Genomic DNA, 13,089 nt, shown 5'->3' on the forward strand with positions numbered 1-13,089 from the left:
TTCAGATGCAGTTCCCAAAAGATTTTTGTTTCTATTTTTAAATTTTGTTTCCTTATATCTACCACAGAAGAGAATTCCATTAGTTTCACAAGAATGAAGCCAGTTTATAGCTCCTTTTGGTGCCAGTTTGGACAGTCATGGGTCAGCTAAGGGTCATGCTGTGAAGTGTTTAAGACACTGCAATTAAGTACCAGATTGAATCTAAGCCTTTGAATTCTTGAATGAAAAACCTTTCTTTATACAAACGTGTTTATGAATTAAAACATACAAAACACTTGTGCCAGACCCTGAAGTTTGTCCTTGATTAATATTTTTTAAGCAGAGTTCCACAGAAATCGGATAATTTAGTTCTGTATTGGGGGAGCACAGAAGAAAGAAGAAACCTTAAGGATAGAAAACCCTGCATTAGAGTCCAATAACTCCAGAACCAATAATTCCATGAAGGAATCTTGGGAAAAAATGGGCTCAGAAAGTAAACTAACGTGTGTAGGGTTCACTTTGTCACTGTTTCTAGAAACATCTCAATATTGCAACCTCTTGTTACTAGCATCAGTAATAATGAAACATCCTAGCTGCCCACATCCAACCCACGCTACTGCATCGTGTATGATCTTGTATACATTCTCAAGTGCAGCATGCAACCTAGCATTAGGCCAACAGCTCCAACATATGGTTACTTGTGAAGATGACAGTGGAAGCACTGGGCATTCTGTCTTTAGATACTCATAAAACTATGCCACCTTACCAAAAGATTTCAGAGGAGAGCTTTTTCTTGCAACAACTATTTCATCAATGTTGCAAATGTTTTCTCCTATATATCACAGAGCAAACTCAGTAAACAACATTTGACAGTCACATGTTGACTTCATAAATAGTTCTTAAAGCCTTTATTTCCACATATGCAGCATTTTTTTTTTTTTCAAAAGACAATGTGTGTTTCTAAACTCCTTCTATGCCTGGCTCACTACAAAAATAATTAAAAAAAAATTAAATAATTCAAAACAAACACTGTCTACTGGAAGAAACTTAAGTTCCAATCTCCCCTTTTGTAATTTTCATGAAATAATGCTAAAAAAAATCATGCTCTAGCTGGAACAGAAGGGAGTCCAGCATCTGTTGCCTCAACAGCAGGAAGAATAAGTTCAGCACAATCTTTCAACAGCTTTATTGGAAAACAGCTGCCAGCATTTTTGATGTGTGTTTTTCTCATCTGGGCTAAATAAGTCATAACTTTTTTTTTTTTTTTAAAAAAAAACCATATTTTTAATGGTGCTTTTATAAAGGGTTTGTCTAGCAGTGTGAATTGGAACATTAGCAGTCCAGAAATTTCCTGAGCTAGTCAACTTCTCTTTTTCAGGTTTTCTTCTGCTTCTACAGAAAATAGTTCTCACACTAGTTTTTGTGCTTCATCTGTTTCTCCTACTTCAGATTTCATTGTTTTCAAATTTCATTCATGGATAATCAGCCTTAAGATGTTTATCAAGCTTGTTTTTCACTTAAAAACCACAGGAACACTGTACAAAACATCACAACATAACTTTCGTGAAAAATTCCTCTGGAAATTTTTGATTTCTCTGTCAAGCGCATACTTAGTATTTTGTCTGCATCCACTAGATGCTCTTCTTAAAATATTATTTCTACCTCAGAGATCTTTAGCATCTTCCTCACACTGCTTCAAATTTTATGTAGCATGCATATTAGCTCAATTTCCCATGATTTTACAATTATCTTACTGAGGAGCCTCAACTGATATGGTGTCAAGACTTGAAATATGTTTTTAAATGATCTACTGTTGTAGACACAGTAGAAAGAGATTTTGCATGTTGTTTATTCATGTTTTCTGTTACCAACACGATAGCAATAGTATTAGTAACCACTTATTGTTCCAATTTCTCAAATACAAAACATTTTTTCTGAGCTCTACAGACAAAAACAATTCTGCTAACTCTTCACAGCTCTATCAACCCTATTTCTAAACAAGCAAAGAGAGACCTTGTTCAAACACAGACTAAACATCACTAAGGCAAGCCTTACATATAATTAAGGTGGGGAGAAAATCCTTAGTGATATCTCTCAAAGTTTACGTATTACAGTAATATGAACACTAAACCATTAATTGTATGAAAAAAAAAAAACTAAAAAAAAGAACTAAAGAAACCTGACATCTTGTGCTTTTAGATAAACTTTTAAATAGACTTGTACACAGTTTTTCTGCTTATACCTCACATATCTATACAATTATACAATTATAATCCCTTTTTCTCCTTAAAGAAAGAAAGAAACAAAACAAAAACAAAAAACCAACCAACCAAACACAAAACAAACAAAAAATCCAACTTTAGTCTTCAGAGGATTTTGGTAGAAACACACAGGTTCTCTTGAATGGTTACAAGAATTGGGAGATGGGATCCAGATTCATTAAGGGCAGACTTATGAATAATCTTTCCCTTTCCTGACAACCTGCTTATACCAAACATCTAGGCATTTAAATGTACCTAAGATTATTAACTTATTCACTCACTTGTCAGACGTCATTATAGAATGGTTCAGGTTGGAAGGGACCTTAAAACCATCTAGTTCCAACTCTCTGCCATGGGTAGGGATGCCAACCACTAGATCAGTTTGCCCAGGGCCTCATCCAGCCTGGTCTTGAACACCTCCAGGGATGGGGCATCCACAAATGCAGACATGGTTGTATGCAGCAGGAAGACTGAAATTTTTAAACAGTTAGACCATTTACCTACCAGGCAAAAGTTTGCTTTCTATAAAAAGTCAGTTAAAATGCCTGGAATTTCAAGATGTGGCAGATTAATATAAGATTATCATGTATTACTTAACTAAATAGATTTTTATGCAGTCCCTTCCTTTTACAAATAGTAAATTCATCTCAAAATTATAACATTAAAACATTTTTCTTTCATTTACAGTTTCACAGAAAATGGCAGCTTAGCATAAAGGAGGAAGATTATGGTTGAGTGACACTTGCAAAAAAAATCCAAGATACATGTGTTTTCTGTAGTGCTACTGAAGCAGCAGTTACCCAAACACCTCACCCTTATAACTGCCCATAAATATGCCATAACACTTTCAGTGTTTGACCATCTACATCTTGGCATTCTCAGTCTGTACGTTTCTACAGGGGATGCATCTACATTCTGGCATTTCCTTATTACAAGGCAGGAAAAGTCCCCCAGAGCTAAATGCAGTTCTTGTGAGAGGTGCTTCCCTCTATGTAACAGCAATAGCAGAAGTGTTGTAAGATGTTTGTGCTGTTCTGAAGTGTTTCATTCAAAAGAACAGTTCATGTGAATATAGTTTAATTTCTGCAGTCCATTGTCCCTTTCCTCTGACACCACCACTGCAGGCTAGTGGCAGTCCTGGTTTTGATTATGTAGATTTATTTTTTGTACTCACAGAGAACTCCATATGGGAATGATTTGTGGTCTCGAATGATCTGATCTGGACTTAATTGATTTAGAGGCTAATCCATGAGCGCAGAACTATCCAAATGCTTGTGTGAGTTACTTTCTTATGTTGTTACACATCACCTCACACATTCTATTACAATAGTTTGCATAAAACCAAAACAGGCCTTTTAAGCCTTGATTTTATATAACAAAGTTTTGGTATGCCAGTTACTAGCTGCATTGCCTGATACATCTTTTTCATCCACAGAAATTAATTAAAAATGCATGACTTTTCTTGAAAATCCCACTTTCGCAGTAATTCCTGAAGGGTTAAATGCAAAACTGAAGAGCAGCAAGGCAATGTTAAATACTAAAACTACCATTTATAATCAGTTTTTAATTAAAAGTTTTTCATTGACATACAGTTTTGAGACCATTTGAGAGCAGACTTTAGAACAGGACAACGATGATGACTGTATTCTAGTTTTCTACTAGCGGTGATTATCCACAATTACAGTCATATTATCCAACCTCAAGTCTTTGCTTATTAGTTTTTGTGGCACACCTTACCCTCAAAAGACTCTGTGCTAAACATGAAATCCATTGGAAACAATGGCACTACTCCAGGACTTAATGTTAAAAACCTTTCCTAGTAGACCAAAATACACAGAGGAAAGTTGAAATGGCTGTTTACTCTTGAAAAGTTGCCAGAAGAGAACATATTTAGCTTCCTCAAGGATTGCAGGGATTCTACCACACAGCCTAGGAGAACATTATTGCCTCATTCTTGCATGCCATAATCTATCCACAGTTCTTAAAGCAATTCACAGAACTCAGTACCATCATTTCTGTTTCACCAATGACAAACTGAGGCTGTGAAATGGCTAATGCCTTTCCCAAACTCACCATCTGGAAATAATGCCCTTCCACCCTAAGACTCTGTTCACCTCTGCATGAGTGAGGCTAACAGCATTTCAGGGATCAGAAACATTTATCTTTTAATATCTTTTAAATATGTAATGTCTTGCAAAATTCAAGTTCCTTTTGCATACGCTTTTGTATTTATATGGAATTTCATGAACACAATTAGAAGAGGGAACACTCCACAAATACCGCCAAAGCTCAGGAAAAATACTGCTCTTGAGAAGTGCATTTTCAGAAGAATAAATGATAGTATGGAGTTACTCAACTACAATAGGAAATAACTGTCCTGAACCATTTTGTTGACTTCCATATCTGAACATTATGTCTGCAAAGATTTCTCAGGCTTGCAAGTAGTGTGGCAACATAGCTACAGCACCTCCACATGGACTGGGATTATGGAAAAACTTAGAAGAAAAAAGCAAACACTAGTAAAGTAGTAATCTGTTTTGGACAGAAGCTTTAGAAAGAAAAAATAATTGCAAGTAGAAACTGCTCTATTTTACATTAATATTTCCAAGGGTGTTGATGTAGGATAACCAAGAATTCTATTATCCCACTACAACTCCTACAGAAGCACAAACTCCTGTTGTACAGTTTGGAGGAGTGGGAAGTTTGATACAATTTTACAGGTATAGTCATGTTAGTGCCATCAATACCTTTTATTGGTGCTTGTTAGGGAATATTTTTTCCTTATTAGTTTTGTACTTTCTGGAGTAGATCCCCCCCTCATCCTCTGGAAAGTGGCTACTTCACCTGTTCTTCTGAGCCATGCTTTCATTCTAGCCTTTCCTTAACCATGAAGATTAGGGATGGATGAGAAAAACAGGGAAGTCCTCCCAAGAAAGGGCACAACCTAGGAGAAATTCTGCTTTCCCCCATAAGGTGCAGGCTTTTGTCCAGATATGAACATTTGTTACCATGACAGGCAAAAGCATCACTTCATCGTAGACTATGTTTATGGGCATACTGGTAAAGACATCTGGAAAATAATAGTTTAGAAATTACAATTTTGAGCCACAGTGTAGGATTTTTATTTCGTATTATTACTTACAAGAAGACATCACATGCCCTGCATTGAACTCTAGTTTATTAAAGTCTAAGAATGACCTAAAGGCTGAACACTTCAATTTAGTGCCTTAAAAAAAAATAAAAATAAATGTCTAAGATTCATTTTGGGATTTCTTTTTCTTAGCTCTTAGTAGTTACAACAGTTTCTTTTTTAGTTATTTCCTTATTTCTGCAAGAATCTCAATAAGCCTCCCCACATACCTACCTACATGTGCGTTCCACATGTGTTTTCTTACCTTCTCAAATGAGATTACTGCAGTATTTTTTTCCTCTTTCTTTCAAATACAGAGCTATAGGATTACACATTGCAGCACTTTTAATTAAGATGTAGATACTGATTTGATTGACAGGACCATGGCACTGAAACATTTATCAGAAGATTGAGATTTTGACTTTTTGCACCAAAGCTGGAAAATGTACCTTTAATACTGATCCACTCGGTGCCAGTACTTGGTACTGATCTGTCATAGCAATCTTGATTTCCCACATATTACCCTCAATCCCTAGATGCTATCCAGATTTATGCAATTAGTACTGCATAGGGAGATTTTTGCCTGATCTCTTATTCCCATCTGGTGTCATTTAATCCACAAACCCTCTGTGGCGTTAGACAACATGCTTAGCATAAAGCAAAAGTTGAAGACAAACACCAGGAGTGCCTGGTGGCACACTCCTATTTTTAATGTTTTCAGCATCAAAACCCATTTAGGACGCTTTCTGTGGTTACTACTTTTCTCTTTCCATCCTGGCTGTCATTTTTTATGACATAGTTTACTGCCCCTACCACTGTGTTCATACGACCATTTGTGGGACAACATGGTGAAACAGACTGGTAGAAGGAAAATCTTCTAAAGATGTTTTATCATGTATTTCTCAGTTAGAATTACAAATGTATGTTCTGGAGAAAAACTCTAGAGATCACCTGGTACAACTTCATGGCCAGCTTTAAAGTGGAGAAAATCTCAAGTTTAGATTAGGTTGTTCAGGATCTTGTTCAGTTCAATTTTGAAAATCTCCAGTCTTCCACAACTTCTCTAGGTCTCTGTTCCAACACCTGAACACCCTTACTGTGAAGATTTTTCTCCTATCTAATCAGAATTGCCCTTGCTGTTACCTGTTTCCACCCATCTGTATGCCTTCATGAAGAACTAGAGGCTATTTTCTGCATATCCAGGCTGCTAGGACAGTTCCCACAACCTCTGCTCCAGGCTGAACAAACGCAGCTCTCTCATCTCTGTGTGTACTCTAAGTACTTTAGGTCCCCAGCCACTAAGCCACTTGCTTGAGTTCATCAGCATCCTGTGCCTGGGATACCACAGTAGGACCCAAACCTCCGAATATGATCTGTGGTGATCACAGGTGATGAATACAAGGAAAAACCAAAACCACTTCCTTGGCCCTCTGGCAGTGCTTTTCCAAACGCAGCCCTGCATGCACATAACCTTCAGCTGCATTGGCAGAAATGAAGGAGCAATAAACTTCAAATGTGTAGGGATCCTTAGAATATAAATTTTCACTGAGGCTTGACTCAAAACTTATTGAAAAAATAACAGAATCTTTCCTAACTTTACCTGGCATTCATTCAGATCCTTACCAGGCCAAATCCTGCATGCCCAAGGGCTTATCTGTATGAACACATTAAATTCAAGATGCATCAAAGCAAAAAAGCACTTTGTAACTGCTCTGATCAAAACACATCCAAATGAAGCATCAGACTTCTCTTTACTACAAATCCTACTTCCCCAAATGGGGGTGGATTTTCCCTAGTGACATTAAAGCACTGCAGAAGGATTGAAGGGCTTTCCATAGTTCTTTTTGTTGTTACACCTCATAAAACAGGTAATTACTGAGCATACTACAAAGTACAGCATACCTAGTCACATACTGACCTCAGAACAGACACTGGCACACTTGCACCAAAACAACTACAGGATTGTTAGGTTTGGATAACAGCATGGCTTGCAAGAAGCTGGAGGTAATTCTTCCTCTTCTGCACTACTGTGCCTATGAATGATGTTCAACAGGTAAAGAAAGAGCCTGGAACTGTCAAGATGATCAAATGTCTTTGCAAATATACCTGTGAGAGCAGAGTGAAAATTTGGAAGCGTTCTTCCCATGCTTCTCCACATTTTCCAGCCCAAGAAGCAGCTAGAAGTTTTGCAAAGTTTCTTGGATTTCTTGTGCTATAGTTCAATACTTGTCTCTACTTACAATCAAATAAAAATTAAAATAACCTTTAAATTACATCAGGTTTAAATGATCCTCTCTGGTTTGCTTGCTTGTATGTGCATGAATATGTGCATACCTGGTTTAAAAAATATTGTCTATGGGATTATTTAACAAAATGTCTGCAGGCAGAGAAAAGCTAGGTTCAGTGTGACGAACAGTAGAAAAAAGGGGGGGGATACAGAAACAGTCCTTGGCTATGTTTGAGCTACTGCAAAAAGAATGGCAGTAATTGATTTCCATGTTGGTTACTAAAATGGTCTTAAATGATCTGACTTGAATAACATTTGTTGTACTATTGAGGCTTCTCTCTTCTGATCTGCTCATGACTCTGGATACCAATAAGACATATTTTACCCTTTGGATAATCACAGGTTTGTTAAGTGCAAAGCATCTTAGTCTAAGAACATTTATAATACTAGAATTTTTTTAGAAATCTTTCCATCTTCCTTAAAAAGAAAGTAAGATGGCTTAGCAATGAGCCATGAAGTATTAGTATTACCTGTTATAAGTGGGGTTGACTGTATACAGAAGTACTGATTGGAACTACCATGGTTAAAAAAGCATTTGTCTAGACTTCTGGTTCACATCAGCTTCAGGTAGCTCTTATCTTTTCCTTATATATATTTCTTTTATTTTTTCTCTTATAAATATACAGAAACGTATCAGCACAGAACTGCTGGACAATGTTCGTTGTAATGACTTCCATTTTGTTTCATAGTGCTTTGATCCTACAGATATATATGTACATTCACATGAATAGTCCTGTTGAAATCAATAGGAATATTTTCATGTATGAATTTATACACGAGCTTGGGTATTTGGAAAACGAAAGCTGGAAGATTCAAATTGCCCAGAGCAAAAATCTAAAATCCATGTACAATCTCTGAAGAATTTGTTAATTTCAAAATAGAAAGAACGACTTCTAGAATACAAGACTCAGTTGGAACTGAAATACAAAAGGGTACACAGATATGTAGAAAAGAGCTCTGGGATATTTATCTAATTAAATGAATACTTAGAAGTAATTTAGAATTTTAATATGTTCACACAAAAATCCTTTATTTCCCCCATATAAAAAAATATATCCAGATTTCAAATATTTTTGTATGCTTCATTAAAAGCTGCTGTTCTCAGCAAAATCCTACAATGCTCAGGTAAAGCCACATAAGCCCATTACTTCCTTGGCAAATAGTTCAAAGAGAAGATAGGGTTTATTTCTTAGTTTAAAGTCAGACTATTTCACCTTTCATCTTGAAAAGAGATTGGAAAAAGAGATAAATGTAATCTACTGAGGATATTTGAGATATTTGTTCTCCCCCCCAGCCACTGCAAGGATGTGTATTTTCAGGAGCTTCATATTTACCTCTGGAGGAAAAACAAACAAACAAAAAACACCTGTATATGAAGATATTAGAGTAACAGGCATTTCAGAAATTGATTTTAAAAGTTAGTTACAGTGATGGCAATCTGTTTTATGCTATGCAGTCTCTTTTGCTAAGTCCTACTGCAAATAAAACTCATGCTACCTGTGCTGGAACCTGAGTCAGTAACATACCTCTCAGCACCTCTGGTCCTGCAGAATAGTCCACAGTAGCCAGCTGGAACTGAGGGAAGGACTTGAGAAAGCCTCATGCCGTCTCAGTCTTCTGCTCACAGAAATTTCCCAGGAGAACATCATGTTATCTACTAAACAGTCATGGAGTACTTGAGTGTTGATAGGAGCTACCACAGCATATTTATGAACAAGTCCAATCACAGCAAAAAATTTTATAGAAATAAAGGAAATTAAACATTTCAGAAACTAAAACAAGCTAAGTAAACACACAAGAAAATATGGAGACTCGCCCAGCCCCAAATGGTGGATGTGTGGCAATGATTACTTTCCAATACCCAGCAGGTGGACAGTTTCTAAAGGCATAACAAGGGACAGTTAACAATAGCTCTGTAAGATGTCTTTATTACTAGACAGGGATTCCTTCCTCAACCAAAAAAAGAAAGCAAATTTTAAAGAATGGATGACAAAAGTAATAATGTTCAGAAAAAGCTTCATGGGAAACAGAAAATATTTATATTTACAAGATCTCAAATTATCAAGATAACTTTAGAAACAAGCAACAGGCCATAGTGACTGCCGGTTTCTGCATATTGGAAGAAATCCACTCAAAATTTTGGAAGAGTGATAAAACCCATAGTTTCAAAGAAAGTAATTATGTGGAATCTATTGATTTTTTTTAATTTTTTTTTTAAAGAAAGAAAATATTATAGCAAAAAGTATTTTAGCATCTTGAATAAAGAAGAAATAACTTCCTGATATCTGCATAAAATTAAATGAAAGGTGAGGACACAAGAACATCTTACTTAAAACTTCAGCCCTCTCCTCAGGGGTGAGAATTTTCTGAGAACATTACAGCAATGTGTATTGTGTGTTTTCCAAGTAGCTAAAAGAAAGAATGCTTCCTCCAGGAAATGAAGACATCTGAGATATTAAAAGCACAATGATAACAATAGAAGGGGACACGTCTTTCAGCGTTTCATTCCCAATCAGGAAAGTGCAAGGAATGATTTCATGTAGTTCAAAAACACCTAACTTTGCATGAAACTTCAAACTGGATGTGGAGAGACATACAACTGATTGCTCTTTTCAAAATTACTTTCTCTGAAGTGTTTTGTTTGAAATAACACATTGCGTTTTTTCAGAAACAAGATGTGGGCCATAATGCTGCGGAAAATGAAACTGCAGGTGTTGACCTGACCTGCTGCAGAGATCACGGCGAACAACAGAGGATTAGAGGCTAAGGCCTCAGATGGGAACAAGCACACTGCGGAACCCTATAGCAGGAAAGGCGATGGCTGGAGGCTAAAATGGCACACCCTGAAGACGAAAGTGAGCAGGGTCAGTGATGCAATTTATTTAGGGATTATCACACTACTGACCAATGCTTGTCAGTGGGTAGTGCAGACAGACTGCTAGTTTGGGGACTAGAAGTCACAACTCCTGTAAACGCTTCTGCCTTGCGATCAGCATACTGCAGACAAAAAGCACGGCAGGAGCCTACCCTGCATGACCTCATCCATGAAAAGCAGTTTTATGGGAAATCTACAAAGCATTATAACCAAATCAGAAAAACTTGATAAAGTTTTACAGCCTTGTCACAGGTATTGGCACTATATTGGTTCAAGGCAATCACTCTAACAGGGCTCAGATTTCCTCAACAGATACTTTCCCATAAAAATGCTCTTTCCATAGCTTTATTGCTACGGTGAACTCTAAAAGGTTGATTAGGTTACAGGTTATGGATGCACTTCCCACCCTTCTATCTAGAACAAACAACTCCGACCATAAAATAGATTTAAATATATATAAAGTGGTAGATGTAGCTGCCAACACTTAATTAATCATTTTTACGTTGGAAATGAACCAAACCCATCTGTGTCTGTAACAATACCCGCCCCTCCTAAAACCATAAGACTAGCCATAACTTATAACTAAGAACTACATTCATTAAAAAAGCAATAAGCAGAAATAGTTATGGAAGATTAGGTGTAATATAGTTTAATGATGAAAAAGTACCAATTTATATAACAATCTAAAAAGTCTGTAGGAAAGTGTTTTGTTAGTTTTCCAGTGCCTGATGTTGTCTTAGAATATGTAAAATGCAAGGTCTTGCTCTTTCATATTTATCTGATTTTGTATTAATCTACTCAGAATCACTACCAAGCATGAGCACATGAGAAGAGCTAGCTTTGTGCAGATTAATGCTAAATAAAAGGTATTTTCTGGTACTTGCACCAAAATTACCAAACATTTTGACCTGTTATGACTGCTTGTGCAGGAACGTAGGGTAGCGAGGGTAGCACTAGATGTTTTAGAAACTTCCCTCTAGAAGATTAAATACAACCATACATTCCATTAGTCACTCAAGATACAATTACAATTTTTTTAGTCTACTTTATCATGATTTTTTTTGCTGTTAATCACTACTATATCCCTAGAGGCAATGAATGACTAAAATTTATGGACTTCAGTGGGACTCCTTGTACTATTCAATGAAAGGAAGGCTCTCAAAATTTACTTTAAGTGTTAAATTCTGCGGAAGTCAAAGTTACTGTTATTTCAACGTGTTTCAGATCAGAATTTGAAAGCTGAGTTCTTTGCTTTAATCTTGTATAGGAAAGTCATAGTTTAATGACAATTTTTATTTTGACCTACACTATTCACTGAAAGGCACAAAGATTCTCCTGTGGAGATACCCATGATGTGGCAGGTCTGAGTCAATATATTTAATTTAATTCCAGAGATTTTCTGTTTTCTACTTCCTCTTCTGCACTAAAGGGGTACTATTTAATCCAAATGATGGTTTAGGCAAGTATCTATCCCTATAGTTAGGTTCATACGTGTGAGAGACATGCATATAACAGAACAAACAGATTATCTCAAATTGCACAGTGGGATTAACTGAAAAATGAGTAATAATGAAATGAAACTTCTGACATGCTGCCATTGGCCAAGTAGCTTTTAAATCCATAGTCATATTATCATAGTTTGTTCCAACACACAGAATAAATATCTACAGAGAATTCTCTCCCCCACAGAATTTATGCCTTATGGGTAAGGCATAAATTTCTTATGAATGAGTCCAACTTAAACCAAATGAGAAAGCAGGAAATTAGGGTCAGACAATTGTAATAGGAACAAGAAAGAAGAATGCTGTAATGTAGACTCCACCTCAATTAAATTGTTTTTACAGATACTCAAGGAGCATACCACTAAATGTGAGAGACTAAAAACTACTTTTATCAGGCTTCTGCATTTCCATCTTGCAACTTTTGGTGCTTTGGGAATCCTAATTTTGCCAAAGGTTTGGGACTAGTTTATCTGTGAAAGCTGCTGTTCCCAGGGCTACGTGAAAATGATTTCCTTGGCTAGCTGCACACATCTCATTTTCTTAATTTTGATATTTTTGGCAACATTTAATACTGCCACCTTCTTTTTTGACTACTGAAATTAATGTTACCCATTTCAGCTTAACAGCAGTGCAAGGAAAGGAAGAGAATCTGACCAGCAACATAGTGTAGCCTTTTATTCAAAAGTTATTTATTCTGTGGAAAAATAAGGGCTTGGTCCCATAACCTTTATGTAGCAGGACATTCTGAAGACTTATGTTAGAGTACAGATAATCTCTTCCACTTCAGACAAACAAAAAGAGTATAATAAGAAAAAGAAACATTAGACCGGAATATTAAAAGCTTAGAATACATTATAGTCACTTTCAAAGACTATATATAACCCAAGGCAAAACCGTGTTATGCAATGACATCCATGACTTTTGTATATTTTAACAAAATAGGTTTGTTTTACTCTGTGGGAATATTTATGAATGATGGACATGAAACAAGCTAGTGTTTGGCACACTGATTTGGCATGCTGAATTTATAGGAGTAATGCGACTAAAACTGTGAA

This window comes from Netta rufina (assembly GCF_964035555.1).
Source record: "Netta rufina genome assembly, chromosome: 16".
Taxonomy (NCBI): domain Eukaryota; kingdom Metazoa; phylum Chordata; class Aves; order Anseriformes; family Anatidae; genus Netta; species Netta rufina.